This window comes from Hemicordylus capensis, chromosome 4 (genome assembly GCF_027244095.1).
Source record: "Hemicordylus capensis ecotype Gifberg chromosome 4, rHemCap1.1.pri, whole genome shotgun sequence".
Taxonomy (NCBI): Eukaryota; Metazoa; Chordata; class Lepidosauria; order Squamata; family Cordylidae; genus Hemicordylus; species Hemicordylus capensis.
Genome location: NC_069660.1, coordinates 299830134 through 299847820, shown reverse-complemented (window position 1 = coordinate 299847820; position 17687 = coordinate 299830134). Strand labels below are relative to the sequence as shown.

At 45.3% G+C, this 17687-nt stretch overlaps 1 long non-coding RNA gene across 3 annotated transcripts in view; it reads left to right on the top strand.

Moving 5' to 3' along the window:
* Nucleotides 1-17687, top strand: part of LOC128322037 (uncharacterized) — a 37799-nt gene that overhangs the window by 9563 nt on the left and 10549 nt on the right. For 2 of the 3 annotated variants that reach the window (XR_008305487.1, XR_008305485.1), the window contains 2 exons: nucleotides 12154-12248; nucleotides 15362-15503. This is a non-coding gene — a long non-coding RNA (uncharacterized LOC128322037). The remainder of the gene's footprint in view (nucleotides 1-12153; nucleotides 12249-15361; nucleotides 15504-17687) is intronic. The other variant, XR_008305486.1, reaches the window with a different exon arrangement.

Sequence of the window (17687 nt, the reverse complement as noted above, 5' to 3'; positions counted from 1 at the left end):
AGAAGGACCCTGTGGCACCATGGTGATTGGGCAGTGGGGATTCCATATACAGATAGGAAAAAGGAGCCTGTGATGGTTAAGGCCTTAACCATCACAGGCTCCTTCTTCCTATCTGCATATGGAATCCCCACTGCCCAATCATCACAGGCTCCTTCTTCCTATCTGTATATGGAATCCCCACTGCCCAATCACCATGGTGCCACAGGCTCCTTCTCCCTATCTGCATATGGAATCCCCACTGCCCAATCACCATGGTGCTTCTGCTTGTGAACTCTTGTGAGAGCTGCCACACACGGGATTAGCCATGGGTATGCCTTATATAGATCTTATTATATAGAGAGATCTTACAGCAAACAGTGCTTACATCTAGTCACCCATCCAAATGCAAACCAGGGAAGACCCTGCTTAGCAAAAGGACCAATTCCATGCTTGCTACCGCAAGACCAGGTCCCCCTAAACCCCAGACAGGATTTCATACAGGGGTATTTCCTAGCCCTTCCTGGAGATGCCAGGGATTAAACCTGGGACCTCCCGCAAGCAAAGCAGATGCTTCAAGATTAAGGGCACAATCCAGCCAAAGTTAAGGACATTTAAATGGCTTTGGGTCAATGGGACAGAGTTAACCGTATTCATACGCCTCTCCTTTTGAAATCAGCCAGGATTAAATGCAGAGCAATGGTTCTATTCACATTTTATGTCCAACGCATGTACAATCTGTGTACACTGTACCCACGTACAATTCTCACACACTGGCTGACATCCTGATTAATGAACTGCCAGTGCTTTGTGAGTGTGCCAGTGCTTTGGACACGATAGACGAATTCAGCACCTATGCTAGCATGGGCATGTGCATGCATGCAGATTTCAATGGCCTTCTTTTCCCCCAGAGTGCTCTGTGTCACCCAAAAATATGTCCCTGAGGAGGAAAGGGAGGTCACTGGAATCTGCCTACCCTCGCCCTCTGCAAATGCACTGATGCTTCTTTAGTCAGGACACTGACCACCAGGTTCAACAGACACAGAGTAGTTCACTTCCATTCTGCATCCTGCATTCATTCATTTATTTATTTATTTATTTATTTATTTGCATATTTCTATACCGCCCAAAATTTATGTCTCTGGGTGGTTCACAACAGATAAAAACAGCATTAAAACATTAGCTAAAAACAAAAACAAGAAATTTAAAACAACAATTTAATTTTTTTTAAAACAATGCTCTAAAACAACATTAAAAACAATCAAAACAGTATCAGTTAAGGGGCCTATACCTGGTTTCACGTTTAGAATAAACACATGTACAGTCGTTCACACAACACCATGTACATGTGAATAAGGCTTTTGTCGTGCAAGAATGCATTGGTTGGTAAGCCCATCATATGTTGAAATTTGGCGGGGGTGGGTGGGTCCTTTGTGGGTTCTCCATAAAAGAACTTTGGAATTGCAACCCCCTTTTTTATTGACTGAGAAAGTATCTTTGAAAATCAGATAGAAGGTTTGGGACAGCACTAAAAACCTTCTCAACAAATGTCTCAACTAAATATTTTGATTTGCTGTGTGAACTGCCTAAAAGTTAAAGTGTGCTGTCGAATCAATCTTGACTCCTTGTTTGGACGATGCCAACTCCTTGTTTGGCTGGTGTGTTCACACACCAGCCAAACTTACCCCGAAATCCCTTAGAGATCCTTGGAACCACTCTACACACAAGTCGAGTTTTGTCTTGCGAATTCTAGCTTATCTTGAGGTATTTCCAGGTTTTTAAAAATGCTGGTTTTAAGCTACCTTTTCTGAAAACCCTGGAGCAAATAGGGAGAGGCACTGATATAGAATCATTAGCATTATAAGAAGGATACTGTCTTTACAAATGCAGATGTGCTCTCACCCCACATCCCCATTGGCTAGAAGAAAAACACTATGTGAACTTGCATCAAAACAAAACCCGAGAGCAGAGGGGAGGGGCTGCTTCCCTCAATGTCACAAGTGTAATTCGAAGTGGCTTTGCTCAACATTTACCCCGCAGCATGAAGTCATGTGCAAATAGCTCCCTGGCGACCACAGAGCCCTATGGTTGTCTTTTGGTAGAATACAGGAGGGGTTTACCTTTGCCATCTCCCACGCAGTATGAGATGATGCCTTTCAGCATCTTCGTATATCACTGCTGCCCGATATAGGTGTTTCCCATAGTCTGGGAAGCATACCAGCAGAGATTTGAACTGGCAACCTATGGCTTGCTAATCAAGTCATTTCCCTGCTGCGCCATTAGGTGGCTGTGAACTGCCTAGCATGTTACTAATGATCTATCTGTTTATTTTCCTATACAACCTATTGTTTTTGTAAAATAAAATTAAATAAAAAGGCTTTGTAGGGGTCATACGTCTTTAAATTAAAATACTTTCTATCTGTAGATCCAGTCAGTTTTATTATTTTTGTTGATCCTGGCTGGGAGGGTAACTGTCTTTTCAGAAGTCTTTCTGTGAATTGCCCCATTTCAGTTTCTGTTCCCACAAGCAGGTAATCTTTAATTACTGATTTTGTCTTCCCCCCACCCCCCATGTTGCACTATTTAAGCAAGAGAATGGGGGAAAGGAGAGAAAATCCGTAATAAAAAACTCCTTTCTCACTCCTGTGGGAAGTGAAATAAAATGGCCTGAACTTGCAAGCACTACTTTTTTTAAAATTGGAGTTGGCAAGGACCTTTGCTGAATAGAACTTATTTGTGAGTAGACACTGCAGAAGTTTCTTGGCAACAGCAGTGCTAGTTAACGTAGCACTATATAACCCCTGCTAACTTGGCAAAGTGGCACCTTTTTAACGTGGTGATTCTCTTTATTTAGCAGAGGGAGAGCAACTGGCCCTATCCACCCCCAGCGCAGTACTTCCAGTGACAGTTGCTGGTGTCTATCTTAAGTTTCTTTTTAGATTGTGAGCCCTTTGGGGACAGGGATCCATCTTATTTGTTTATTATTTCTCTGTGTAAACACCCTGAGCCATTTTTGGAAGGGTGGTATAGAAATTGAACAAATAAATAATAATAAATAATAAATATATTAAATGCTGTGCAAGAACCTCTGCTTTAATTCTAGTTGCTGCTAATGGTGGAAAAGCCATGTTTCAGAAGTGCTAAAGGGCTCTCGTGTGTGCAGAAACCCCCAAAGTGGTGGGGCAGGGCTGCACAAATCTAGCCCTCCTGCCAGTGGTGGGGGCGGGGTGGAGGGAGGTACATTTGGGTGTAAATTAGTAGGTGTTTACAGAGGTGATCTTACCCCTGGACTTCGGGGCCAAAGTCCAAGTCTTCCCCAGCCCCTGGGGACCCTCAAATCCTCTTTAACCTGTCCCGGGTGGTGTGGTTACCCAGCTGAGCATGATAATGTTTAATTTGCAGAGGAGGGGGGCCTCCAAAGGTCTTTAGGTCCAGGCGCCAAAATTACCTAGGTGCACCTCTGGGTGTTTACCTTGCATCACCGATATCGGGCAGCAGCGAGATAGGAAGATGCTGAAAGGCATCATCTCACACTGTGCAGGAGGAGGCAATGGTAAACCCCTCCTGTATTCTGCCAAAGACAACCACAGGGCTCTGTGGGCGCCAGGAGTCAACACCAACTCGACGGCACATTTTCCCTTTCCCTTACCCACCTGAAAGCTCTTCCCAGCAGTGGCCAGCTGAGTGGCAGAGTCAATCCTCTGCTGTAGCGGGTGATGGGCATGTCGGGGTTTGTGATTATTTTGCAAAGCACCAAGGAAGCTACCACTCCAGTTACAGAGTGCATAGTTCAGTTGTTGCAGCTATTTAAGTAACACACATGGAGATCACTGTAGAGTCTAAACCAGGGATCCTCAACGTTGGGCCCCCAGATGTTATTGGACTTCAACTCCCATAATCCCCAACCAAAGGCCACTGCGGCTTGGGGTTATGGGAGCTGAATTCCACTTACATCTGGGGGCCCAACCTTGAGGATCCCTAGTCTAAACTAAATAGGTTTATTAGTGTATGGGTCTTCCCAAATTACATTTGGGATAGGAAAGACCTATCCTATCGATCAGCTACATAATAAATAGGTAGGGGGAGAGAGAGGTGTTTCTAGGGTTGCCATATTATGGCTTTCCAAATCCAGGTGCCTAATTTGCATATTATGTAAATAGGCTTGAAAATAATTTTTGAGCAGAATAGTGGCTACACATTTTCCTCCATAACTTCGCTTCTACAAGGGCTAGAACTTAGCTTTAAAAAAGAAAGAAAGCTGGAATCTGGGTGGGCTAAGGAATCTGGGTGAGATGCTTAAAATCTGGGTGAAACCCAGAATTTCAGGAGGCATGGCAACTCTACTGAAAAGTTTAGTGCAGCTATTTAAGGAACACACATGGAGATCACTGTGGAGTCTAAGCTAAATTGATTTATTGGTGAAGTACATTTGGGAAGTACATATTGGTGAAGTACATTTGCACTCGCGCAGGGCATGCTGGAGCTTCCGGGGGCCATGCAGCCCCCAAACTCCCCAGCCCCACTGGTTCCGTGACGGAGCTGGCAATCATGTGGGCGGCCGCTGTGGCTGCCTAGAGCAGACTGACTGCTTGTCTGCAGGGAGAGCGGGCTTAGCGATCTTAGATCTTACCGATCGTGAGAAGAGCCTCATCGAATAGGTGGGGGGAGAAAGATCCTTCCATCGGCTCTCTAAGAGGAAAGGAAGAGGAGGTACCTGAGGAGTCAAGGTATTGAGTCATAGAGCAGAGGCAAGCAGGGACAGGTAAGGAGACCTTCACTAGCTACCTCTGCTCCCAATGCCCCTAGTGGTCATTAGGATAGTTGGTGCAAAAGGCCGACGCACCGGAACTCCATCTCCAACAGTCTGCTGTGCCTTTTTGTTCCTTTTCTCCTTACTTGGGGAGAGAACAAAGAAAACATGTAGATAGCGCTTAGTTGACGGCTGGGGAATGAGCTCCAGAGGGCTTCGCAGGCTCTTCTGCATGTGGCTGAGGTGCGCGAGGGGCGTCTGGGGAGAAGGGCAAACACAAGCCCACTCTCCCCTCGCTACATGTCTGACCACGTTCTGCAGCAAAGACACGTGGGACACGTGGGAGGGGGAGAGGAGGAGAAGGCAATGGGCCTGCACAGAGACACTTCTTGCTCTAGGGCCCACTCCAATCTTGCTGTACTCCTGTTGGCACTTCTTGCCTTTGCAGGCCCTCCTCACATCTGTCCCTAAGACAACCACCTCGTTATGCCTCGTAAAAGGGCTGCCCTATCAGGCAAGAAGTCTAGAGGCTGCTCTAGTCACATAAGGATGTGTGGCCACGGAGGATGCAGAAGGTCCAGCCAATGCATGATGGAAGTTGTGTGCGTGTGTTGCTTCATTGTGGCGGCGGCGTTGAGTCGTTATTACTGTATGTTATAGTGGAGCTACACAACCATGGCCTTCCTGCAGCTGTCAGACTACAAATCCCATCACCCCTGTTGGCCACTGTGGCAGGGGATGGTGGGAGCTGTAGTCCAATAACATCTGGAGGGCCAAAGTTGTGCAGCCCTATGCTAGAGACGGAGAGGAAGGTGGAGATGCTCACCACTGAAAAATGAGGGAAGATGCTTCTAGTTCAGAAATAAAGTGCTTTAATCTGGAGTCCTGGACAGTTTGCAGGTCAATTGCATTTGGAAATGGAACTCCCCTGATCCTCCAGAGCTTAAGGGCCATAAAAATCATTGTGATTTACAAGAAAATGTCACTGCCTCCTCTGTGAAAGGTTTTTACTGCCCCTGTTGACTATAAACCAGAACTATGTTGCCAACCAAATGATGGTTTTGGCACAAACATTTTTAAGGACAAAAAAAGAAAAAGAAATAGAGTGCAATTGTCTTGGCTTTAGTAGGGAAAAAACGGAGTTTTGTTGGAATGTATTGTTTTGCCAAGATCAATAGGTCTCTTTAAAAACAGCTCTGTGCAAATTAATGTCTTTAATTCATATTTTGAATTTAAAAGGCTTCATATGAAGTTTACCTGTGGGCAGTGCTATGTTATGATTGATACCGGAGATTATATATAATTCAGCAAGGATTCTCAGACTAGGGTCCCTAGGTGTTGGACTACAACTCCCATCAACCCCAGTGGTTGGGGATGATGGGAGTTGAAGTCCAACAACATCTGGGGACTCAAGCTTGAGGATTCCTGTGACAGAGGAATTTTATTATTGCTGTTTCACATGAGTCACATTTTTATCTCCATAATTCAGAGACATATGCATACTTTCCAACTGTGAAGGAAAGCTACGAGAGTATATAGCTGAAAGATTCTGGTTATTAAGAGTCTGAAACAATCAGCTCTTTCTCAAAAGCAGATCCATCTATATGCCAGTTCTGACCAATGCAGGTAATACCGACAATGGGTGCCACCTAATGGCAGGGCATTGACTGAGCTTAGCAAGAAACAGAAAGTACAAGAGGAAAGGAGAAAGTCCTTCCTGAAAATTTTACAGACCTCTCTTGTAGACTTTTTTTAAAAAGGTCATATGGATGGGGAGGATGTCTTCAGCATCTAGGTAACTTAAAGCCAATCAGAACCAGAGATCATATTGCCCGGGTGCGTGTGCTGGTATTGGCCAGATCTCTACTAGGACCGTATTGATGATGATGATGATGATGATGATGATTACATTTATATTCCGCTCTTCCTCCAAGGAGCCCAGAGCGGTGTACTACATACTTAAGTTTCTCTTTCACAACAACCCTGTGAAGTAAATTAGGCTGAGAGAGGAGTGACTGGCCCAGAGTCACCCAGCTGGTGAGTTTTATGGCTGAATGGGGATTTGAACTTGGGTCTCCCCGGTCCTAGGCCAGCACTCTAACCACTACACCACGCTGGCTCTCACATTATCACATAGCTTGATTATCACATAGCTTGATTCCCCAGGATAAAAGGCAGGAATTCAACTGATTGTTGTTGATCAGACCATTTAGCCAACTTGGAAGACGTGCTTCTGCTGTCTTCCTAGAGCAATTTGCAGTCTGCATCTACCCATGTTTACAGGGAACAAAAATCTCCTTTATTTTAATGGGGAAAGCCCCACTACCTAATCGGTGCATGAACTCCAGAACTAGAGCATTCTCCAGAACTAATATTTATTATTTATTTATTTAACACGTTTTTATACTGCCCCAAACTTACGTCTCTGGGCGGTTTACAACAAAATAAAAACAGAAAGTAAAATATTAATTAAAACAAAAACAAAAAGTTTAAAACACCACGACAATTTAAAAATTTTTAAACAATATTTTAAAACAGCATTAAAACCATTAAAGCAATATTAATTAAAAGCCAGATGCGTCTTTAAAGACTTTTTAAAAGCTGTCAGAGATGGGGAGGCTCTTATTTCACTAGGGAGTGCATTCCAAAGCCTCAGGGCAGCAGCGGAGAAGGCCCGTCCCTGAATGGCCACCAGATGAGCCGGTGGCAAATGCAGACGGACCTTTCTAGATGATCTCAGTGGGCGGTGGGGTTCACGACGAAGAAGACGTTCTCTTAAATACCCAGGGCCCAAGCTGTTTAGGGCTTTATAGGTTATAACCAACACCTTGTATATGGCATATACAATATGGCATATCCCCAATAAATGGCTGTCCAGCCTCTGTCTGATGACCTCCAATGAGGGAGCACCAATCTTACCCTGGTAATTGGTTCCACTGCCAAACTGTTCTTTCCCTAGTCTATGGGAGGATTGCTGCTCTTGTGGTAGCAAGCATGAATTGTCCTATTTGCTAAGCAGGGTCCACCCTGGTTTGTATTTGAATGGGAGGCTACATGTGTGAGCACAATAAGATTTCCCCCTTAGGGGATGAGGCCACCCTGGGAAGAGCACTTGCATGCAGAAGGTTCCAAGTTCCCTCCCTGGAATCTCCAAGATAGGGCTGAGAGAGATTTCTGCCTCTAACCTTGGAGAAGCTGCTGCCAGTATAGACCACGGCTGCACAACTTTGGCCCTCCAGTTGCTTTTGAACTACAGCTCCCATAATCCTTATCCACAGTAAGCAATAGTTAGGGATAATGAGAGTTGTAGGCAGAGGCGTATCTAGGGAAAATAGTGCCTAGGGCAAGCACTGAAATTGCGCCCCCTGTCCAAACATCTGACACCCATCTGATTCTCTGTACATAGTGCCAAACTGAATATGTGTACAGTGACTTATATTATATTAATTAAAAAAAATTTTTTTAAATTAAATTTTTTAATTTTTTTAAAAAATTAATTTTTTTAAAATTACCTGTATCCCCTTTGGGGGGCTTCCTAAAGGCTGTGGGGGGTGTGTTGCAAAGGTTTCCCCTCCCGTCTCTGGCCTCTAGGGCCTCGCAGGGACCATTTCAGCATGTGCGGTGGCCTTTTTTTAAAAAAAAAAATTTAATGGCCACTGAAAACAAAATGGCGACTGTGCATGCTCAAATGGCCTCTGCGAGGCCTGGCATGGCCTAGGGCAGGGGTGGGGAACCTTGGCACTCCAGCTGTTGTTGAACTACAACTCTGGGGATGGTGGGAGTTGTAGTTCAAAAACAGCTGGAGTGCCAAGGTTCCCCACCCCTGGCCTAGGGCCTCACAGAGGCCATTTGAGCATGTGCAGTGGCCACTTTGTTTTCAGCAGCCATTTTAATTTTAATTTTATTTTAGAAAAATGGGGCCCCCCTTCAAGTGGCACCCTGGGCACGTGCCCTGCCTGCCCTACCCCTAGATACGCCCCTGGTTGTAGGTCAACATCTGCAGGAGGGCCAAAGTTGTGCAGTCCTGGCATAGACCAGGGATTCTCAATGTTGGGTCCCCAGATATAATTGGACTTCAGCTCCCATAATCAGCAGCCCCAGTGGATTTTGGTTGGGGATTATGGGAGTTGAAGTCCAATAACATCTGGGGACCTAATGCTGAGAATCCCTGGTGTTGACAATACTGAGCTAGATGGACCAATGGTCTGACTCTGTATAACACAGCTTCTTGCCCAGTTTTATTATGATTTTATGCTAGTACCATTACCATTTTATGCTTTCTTATAATAGAAACCATATTATGCTCTTTAAATCATTTATATCTTTTTTGTGCTTTTTAAATAACAGAAATAGTACCATTTTCGTTCTTATTCTTAGTAGTTTTAGTTCTATTATTATTATTAATGGTATGTAAGTAATCATTTTATCTTAATCTGTTTTTAAATCACAATTAGTCTAATTTTAGCCCTTCTATATGTATCATATTTGCAATCACCTTTATTCTCCCATACTTTCAACAGACAAATTTTAACTTGCATAATTTTATGCTGGTCTCTGATCGTAATAGAGGTTGTTTGTCTGGTTCCTGTGTTAAGACATTTCTCCGAATTTCCAACCAAAATCTACCCCTCCTGTAACTAACTTAAACCCATTAGACCTAATCCAGCCCACTGGGGCAGCAGAGAACAAGTCTTTGCTTTCTTTGAAGACTGTGTCCACCTACTCCTTCAGTCTTTTCTTCTTCAGTCTAATCATACCCAGTTCCTTCAACCTTTCCTCATAAGGTTTGCATTCCAGACCCCTGGCCATCTTTGTTTATTTTTCAAATTTGTAGTCCATCCCAAACTTCAGTCTCTGGGCAGTTTACAACAACATAAAACAGATTAAAAATGAAAACTTTGAATCAATTTAATACCACAGTCCAGTTAAAAAGCCTGGGTGAAGAAAAAAAAAAGCCTTTACAGACTTTTAAAAAGTTGTCAAAGATGGAGAGGCTCTTATTTCAGCAAGGAGTGCATTCCAGAGTCTTGGGGCAGCAACAGAGAAAACCCATCGCTGCGTAGCGGTGGCAACTGCAGACAAACCTCTCCAGGTGATCTCAGTGGGTGGTGGGGCTCATGGTGAAAGCATCTCCAGTACCTTCCTCTGAACCTGTTCCAATCTGCCTACATCCTTCTTCATTTGTGATGCCTAGAACTGGACACAGGATTCCAGGTGAGGTCTGATGAGCATGGAATAAATGTAGGGTTGATTAGCCATCGGTCATTCCAAGGAAGAAGCACATTGCTGCTTGTTTGTTTTTGTTTTAATCCACAGAGATTAGAGACTTCTTGATCAGGAAGCCTACAGCCCTAACTTTTTCTAAGTTAGAACCTATGCTTCCTCATTAGTGGCTAATTAGATGTGATGGTGGCATGGCCTTTGTCTTAGAACAGCAGTTGTTGTCCCACATAGCTGTAAAATAAGGTGGGCCAGTGTTTACACCAGTGTTTAAGGTGGTATGATAAAGACCCATGCAGGGGTGTAGCAAGGTTGCTGGGGGCCACCGAATAAGCCACCGAGGCTACCAATGAGCGCTCCCCTACCACCAAAGCTGGGCGCACTACCCCATGCTGGCCACATGTGTCCTGCCTTTATCAGCCAGTGAGGGAGAAAAGGAAGCATCCAGCCAGCCACCAAACAAAGCATGCACTTTGGGCCAGGGGCTACCATGTGTTCATGCCCAGTGCTGGTGATGCCCCCTGCATTGGCATGCTGATGCAGAGGAAAGGGGCATAGTCGGTGTGGGGTAATGAGCCCAGCTTTGATTGGCAGGTGGGAGCATGGAAGAGGAAAGGCCAATGGAGCAGGGGTGATGAGGCGCTGCCCAGGGCGATGAGGAGGTGCCCTGGCAGCCTCCTGAGCCCTGTGGCCCTTGTGACCTGGGGACATCTGTTCCTCCCTGCTCTGCTGGACCCATGGTGTCCACACTCATCCCATTATTTTCTCTGGTGAAACAGATTTTGCAGGTTTTTGTCGTGCTTCAAAAACTGAGAGACCTGTTTGACCAGAGACAATAGCAGGACAAAAGAAACAAGTGCCTACCACAAGGAATGCTGCTGCTCATAGACTGCCTTCAGCTCTTTTGAACACTATATGGATGAATGGATGAATGATGTCCGTCTCCAGCCTTTGAGAGCCACCTAAGGGCACAGCGGGGAAATAACTTGCCTAGGGAACAAGAGGTTGCTGGTTCAAGTCCCCACTGGTATGGGAAACACCTATATTGGGCAGCAGCATTATAGGAAACTGCAGAAATCAGTTAATCATCTTGTACTGCTCAGGAGATGGCAGTGGTCAACCCCTCATGTATTCTACCAAAGAAAACCACATGGCTCTGTGGTTACCTTTACCAGCCTTTGACAGGGAGTTGCTAGTCTGAGAACCGAACAGGAAGAAGTGCTTTTTTGCACTGGAAATCATGGAGCTCTTTTGAGGATAAGAAAAATATAAAACTTAACCATTTTAACCCCTACCATATTTCAGGAATGGTTGGTGGTTGGTGCATATACCAGAAACTGATGGTTTTGCTTGTAAGGAAAAGCAAGGAATCTTTCTGCTGAGTATGATAAATTTGACTTCAATCCTATCTCACTTGCACTCTGGAAAAACAAAGTGCTCTCCTGACTGAGGGGAATCTTTCAGGAAGCCGCTTTGTTCTACAGCTCTGCTTCTGCCTGCCAAACAGAGGGGTAGCTATAACTGAGTGGAGGGGTTCAAATAACCTGGGCCCCCAAGTTCCTGAGGGCCCCCCCAGCTCCACCCCTCCCCATTTTCTTCATCTGATTTATTTATTATTTCTCTGTGTAAACTGCCCTGAGCCATTTTTGGGTGGGCGGTATATAAATCCAATCAATCAATCAATCAATCAATCAATCATCTCCCTCACTGCTAGGGGCTTCTGGGGAGAGGGGCAAACACAGGCCCTCTCTCCCTTAGCTACACCCCTGCCACCAAACCAATGGCTTCAGGCCACCTGTGCACCACTGTCAGTGATGCCAACTTTGTAGCTTGACCATCCATGAGTGGGTTGGCTGCTTTCACCCCTGGACCAGGGTCTGCAGCACCGGGTGGCCCTGAAAATGCCAGAGCTGGCCAAACAAACGGCATTGGCCGGTATTGTCTACCAACTGGCAGTCTGTCTCCCAAATGGCCATTTGGCTCTCGGGTAAAGGTGAGGTTTTGTTCCTCCCATCCAGTTCCTCTCCGGGAACTCCTGCTGACATGGGAAACTGCCCCCTTCTCCTCTTTGGCACTCCCTTCAACCCTCTGAAATAGATTGCTACACTTTTGTGAAAGGACCCCGCCCTCCTGTGTGTGAGAGGATGTCAGCCTGTTGTAGAATTCCCAGGACCCAGCCAGCTCCCTGTTTCTCTTTACCCTGACAGTTATGCCTCATGCCTTCCTGGCCATCAGGCTACTGGGCTGTTCCTGCCCTGATTGGCCCATCCACTCCTGGTGCTGCCCATTACACCCGTTCATGGTAAGTGTTTTTCTGTGACCTCATAGTTGGGTGGGGTCATCCCAGCCCCCTGACTGGGACCAGCTGCCTGGTCCTTTTACCTGGAGATGCCATGGACTGGACCGGGAACCTTTTGCATGTGAAGTATGTACTCTACCACTTGGCTACGAGCCCTTCTAGAAAGGCTAGTTATCCACCCCATAGGTAATGTAGCACACCCTAAAGCCCTTTGCAGAGGCCATTTCATACCTGTTGGGTCCCATAGAATTATCAAAGGTGATTGAGATACCAGATAGTATGTTGCTCATTAAGAATGTTCCCGTTTTTTCCCCTTAAAGACATGCCAGTAGGTGTTCCCCTTGGTTCCCCTTTGTTCCTGGTATTTGAGGATTGCAACAGTCTTTTACATGTACAGCCAAGTCAGGCCCAGATGTTGTATTATATGATCATATTTATGGGGTTTCCCTCCTCTTGGAATAAATATTCCCCCTACATACCTAAGGAATAAGCACATAATGTCATCTTAAATTAAGTTCCGTTGAACGTTATCTGTTCCCCACCCTTCTTCATTATTGAAATCACTGGCTTAACTTACTCTGAAACTCAGCACACCGGTAAAGGATTTCTCATAGCAGAGTTGTGAGTCACAGATCGTTCTTGCGGCACAGAACATTGCTTTTCCTAAGCACAGAAAGACCTGTCCTGTGTGTATCGGCTTCTGCATTCTTATATTTGGAAGGGTCAGGCTCTACACGGATACTCCCTTTGTATGCATGGAGCGGGACCCTGACTCTGATGATCCAATTAGACTATAATATCCCTGGACCCTTCCCCTCCAGACTGGCCCATCATTTCAGGAGCCTTGGTTTGGAACATTGTTAAAAATGTTTTCTGTTTTCCTCTCCGTCATGTTCTTCCAGTATGGCACAAATCCAGAAGCAGACCAATTATTCAGGTTACTTCCTACACGAGAGCCCTTTAGCACTGCTGAAGCATTGCTTTTCTTCAATCACCTGAAGCTGAATTTAAATGGCGGTTCCACATAGCACTTAATAGCACTATATTATGCAGCAATTCCCTTTCTGGGGCCAAAATCCTTGTATAACGTTTACTCAGTTCACTAAAGATCACCTGCAACATTTAGTAGCTTCATTTCTGCAAAGAGCCAGCGTGGTGTAGTGGTTAGAGTGCTGGACTAGGACCGGGGAGACCTGAGTTCAAATCCCTATTCAGCCATGAGACTTGCTGGGTGACTCTGGGCCAGTCACTTCTCTCTCAGCCTAACCTACTTCACAGGGTTGTTGTGAGGAGAAACCTAAGTATGTAGTGCACCGCTTTGGGCTTCTTGGAGGAAGAGCGGGATATAAAATGGAAATAATAATAATAACTAATAATAATTTCCTGCCCCCTTTATTGCAGCTTGTTCAGCAAAGCTGGATGATTAGTGATGAATTGCCCCTTAATTGCCCCTTACTGTCAACATCTGTTTCTCATGGGGGCTTAATTACTTGTTTCTTTGTTGTGTTTTTAGATTGTGAACCACCCAGGAACCTTTGTAGGGCCGGTATAAACATGTGTTAATTAAAATTTTTTTAAAATAAAATAAAAAATAAAAACAATGGGGGCTTTTATTGTGTGTGATCTGGATTGGTGCCATTATAGGGGCTAGGGATAAAGCCCCTCTTCCTTCCACTGCAGTCCCAATCCATGGGGGTCATGAGCCAATTGCTACTTAGTTTAAGAGGAACAAGCACATCAGTGTTAAGTAATGTGCTTAATGTAACATGTACATTAATTGTACAGCCCATTCTTTAATTATTTGAAAAACCTTGGTTGCACTTAATAGGGGCACAAGTTGGAGCTGTCTGTGAGGCAGAGTCTCTGTGTGCCACTAATACAGGGGGCACCTGTGAGCAGGTGTGCCAGTGCCAACATATATGAACAAAAGAACTGCCCTGCTGGATCAGGCTGAAGGTTTGTCTAGTCCAGCATCCTGTTTTGCACAGTGGCCCACCAGATGCCTCAGAGAAGCCCACAAGCAGGGGGTGAGGGCTTGCCCCCTCTCCTGCCATTGCTCCCCTGCAACTGGTATTTATCAGCATCATGCCTCTGAGGCTGGATTATGCCACATGATTCTAAAGTACGCACTCAGTGGGAGGAGCCAGGGTTGTAGGCAGGTGGACGTTTGATTGGTCAGAGGGAAGAACCTGGTGAGCTTTTTGACAAATTGCAGCATGGAACTCGCTATATTTTGATGGCATCTAGCAAGTTTCACATGTCAGTGGTAAAGTTAAATGGACTGGAATGTGGGTCAATAGGAAATATTGTTTAAAATTCCATGGCTCAAAACACCTTGAGGCTATTCACACAATGGGACGAAATCGGGCTAGAGTAGGCTAGCCTGATTTCATCCCAACGTGTGAAGCACCGGGCTCAGCTGCGAGCCCGGTGGTTCCTAAGCGGGCAACCCGCCTAAATACCCCTGCCCCTAGACCAGGTTTGCGGAGCGAGCACTCCGCAAACCTGGTTTTTAAAATCGTGAGCAGCTGCAGTGCGGCTCTGTGCTGCGGTTACTCATAAGGAGACCCCTGGAGGGGAGGCAAAAAGTCGCTTCCCAGCTCCGGGGGTATCGCCAGCGTGCTGGAGCTTCCGGGGGCCAATCGACCCTCGCTCCCCCCAGCCCCCGCCGGCTCCATCATGGAGCCGGCAATCGTGTGGGTGGCCAATCCGGCCACCCAGGGCTCCCACTCTGCTTGTGTGTGGGGATCCCTGCTTAGCTTCCCAAACCGGGTCTCACTGCTCGTGAGATCCGGCTCCTTGTTTAATAAACAAACCCCAAAATACTGGATTTGGAACCCGAGAGGCTTTCATACTGAGGCTGGACAGCCATCTCTCAGGGATAGAGTAGCAGTTTCTGCACTGAGCAAGGGGTTGGACTAGATGATCTCCAAGGTCTCTTCCAGCTGTAACAATGTATGACTTCAGTTATTTTCTTTGAGAGTGAAAAGATATTGGCTGGATGCCACTTTGTGCTTTCTTAATGGCCTGTTCCTCCTAGCAGCTCTGAAGATATATTTATTAGCACTTTGGCATCATGTAGAAATATTAGTAGCAGGATTTATTCTTTATCCAAGGTTTCTCAAGCAAATACATATCGTATGGAGCATAAGGTGATGACAGATTGAGATGGCGTGACCCACACTTACAAATCTGGAAATATAGAGCCACATCGCTCTCCATCTCTTGCTGGAGAGGTCTCAGCAAGAGCAGTTTAAGGTATTTCAGTCTATGCTCTTCATTCCCATATATGACTTAAAGCTGGGTTCTAGGATTCTAGCACAACTTGTACTGAGCTCTCATTGATTTTGCAAATTGGTTGATGCGAACATCAGTCCCAGCCTCCATGTTTTGAAAATGCACCTATTTCAGATTTTAATAAATATATTGTTTGCTGTACGTCAGTTGTATAATTGAGGGGTGCATTAAACATTTTAGAAGACTGGGGGATCCAAATGTGGGTGAAATGATTGTAAAAGACAAGACATTTATCAAACTGCATTTCTGAATAAATGAAATATTTAGGGAGATGCACAATCTGGGCAAGTTCCCCAGTATAGTGGCCAAAGAACTGAGCAACAAACCAAGAAGACTGTAATACAGATTTTGTTTCTGCCACAACCTTACCGGGTAGTGTTAAGTGAACTTCTTTAAGTTTCAGATCCACATTAGCATCTGGGTATAATAACAAAGATCTACTTCACAAGGTCATTGCTAAGATTTACTGACGTAATGTATATGCATATGATGTCCTAAACACTGGAGCAAAGGACAATATCTTTATTTACATTTATATCCTGTTCTTCCTCCACAAGCCCAGAGCAGTGTACATGGTTATGTTTATCCTCATAACAACCCTGTGAGAGCCAAGCAACTGGATTTGAACTTGGATCTCCCTGGTCCTGGACCAACACTCTAATCCAGGTGTTCTCAAAATTGGGTCCCCATCATCCCCAGCCACAATGACCTTGGCCCCAAGTTTGAGAATCCTTGCTCTAACCACTACAGCACACTGACTCTCAGTAAGACTAGGCAAAGTCATCTCTCACCAACCCTGGTTTTACCAACTCTGGTTTTAAGTATAGGCAATAGAAATATTGTGACTGGTCTTGCCAGTTGTGACTTGAGTATCCGCCGTTGGCGTGGTATTTCACTGCTTGGGGGCTGTTGTGTTGTGATTTGGGGGGGGAGGGTTCAGAGACTCAGTCTGCTCATTCCTCTTGCTGACCCTTGCTGATTTGAAGTGCATGTGAGTGTTGTTGTTGTTGTTGTTGTTGTTTTTTGGGGGTTAAAACATTTCCAGAGGTTCAATCTGCTCATTCCTCTTGGCGACTCTTGGTGATATTAAGGGATTTTTCCTGATTCTTAAAGCATTTTTTCCTTTATTATTCCCTGTTTATTATCCTCTGTTTCCCATAGACTATAATACCTCGCCAACCATGAATTTGCCAACTTCGGGGTTTTGCCAGAAAGGAACCCTCACTGCTGGCAAGGGATGGCTGTATTACTATTTATTTTTGTTGATTAATCTGTGAGGTGCTGAACCAGTGTTTGAAGATGATAATGGACTGGGGGAGGAAAACAAATGGAAGCTCAGTCCACACAAGACAGAAGTGAAGAGAACTGCTGAGATGGGATTAAGAATCCTACATACTTTGACTGGCAAAACTCAGGTTTGTAGCTTGTGGGGTGCTCCTGGACCTGGCTTTAAGCCTGAATGCTCAAGCGGTGGTCATGGCCAGAAATGCCTTTGCCCAACTTAAGAGCACCAGCCATGCCTGATTCCAGAGAAGGCAGATGTGATCCATGTCTTAGCCATTCCTCAGCCAGACTATTGCAGCATGCTGTAGGTGGGCCTGCTATTGAAAAATCACCACTGTGATGATGGAAAGTGTAGTCCAACAACACCTGAGAACCCTAGCTGGGAACCCCTGGACTAAATATCCAGGATTCTAGTTGTCTACCCAAGCTTTTCTCAGCCCTACTACCTTCTCCTTAAAGACCAAAATCTACCACTTCCTGCTTTTCTTTGGACAGAGAACTGCACACAGGGAGGTACCCAGCCTCAGGACTAACTGAGTTGCTTTCCAAGATTCCATGCCAAGGCTGAACAGGTCTTGGCTTTAATCCCCCTGATGATGCTGTTGTGGTTTGATAAAACAAAAAATGGAAACTGAAACCTCTTTTCTCTTGTATGTGTAGATAAGGCTGTGGATTTTAGGGAAATGGAAAACATATTAGTGAATCGGAGTGATTTAGTCCCTATTCTGGGCACTACATTCAGCATAGAGCAGACCTCAGATTAATCGCTAACTGGAGTGATCAATCTGATTCACTGGTGGCCGCTTCTGTTTCCCATCAGTCAGAACTTTGGGCTCTTAGGGAAGTGACACAGTCAGCAGG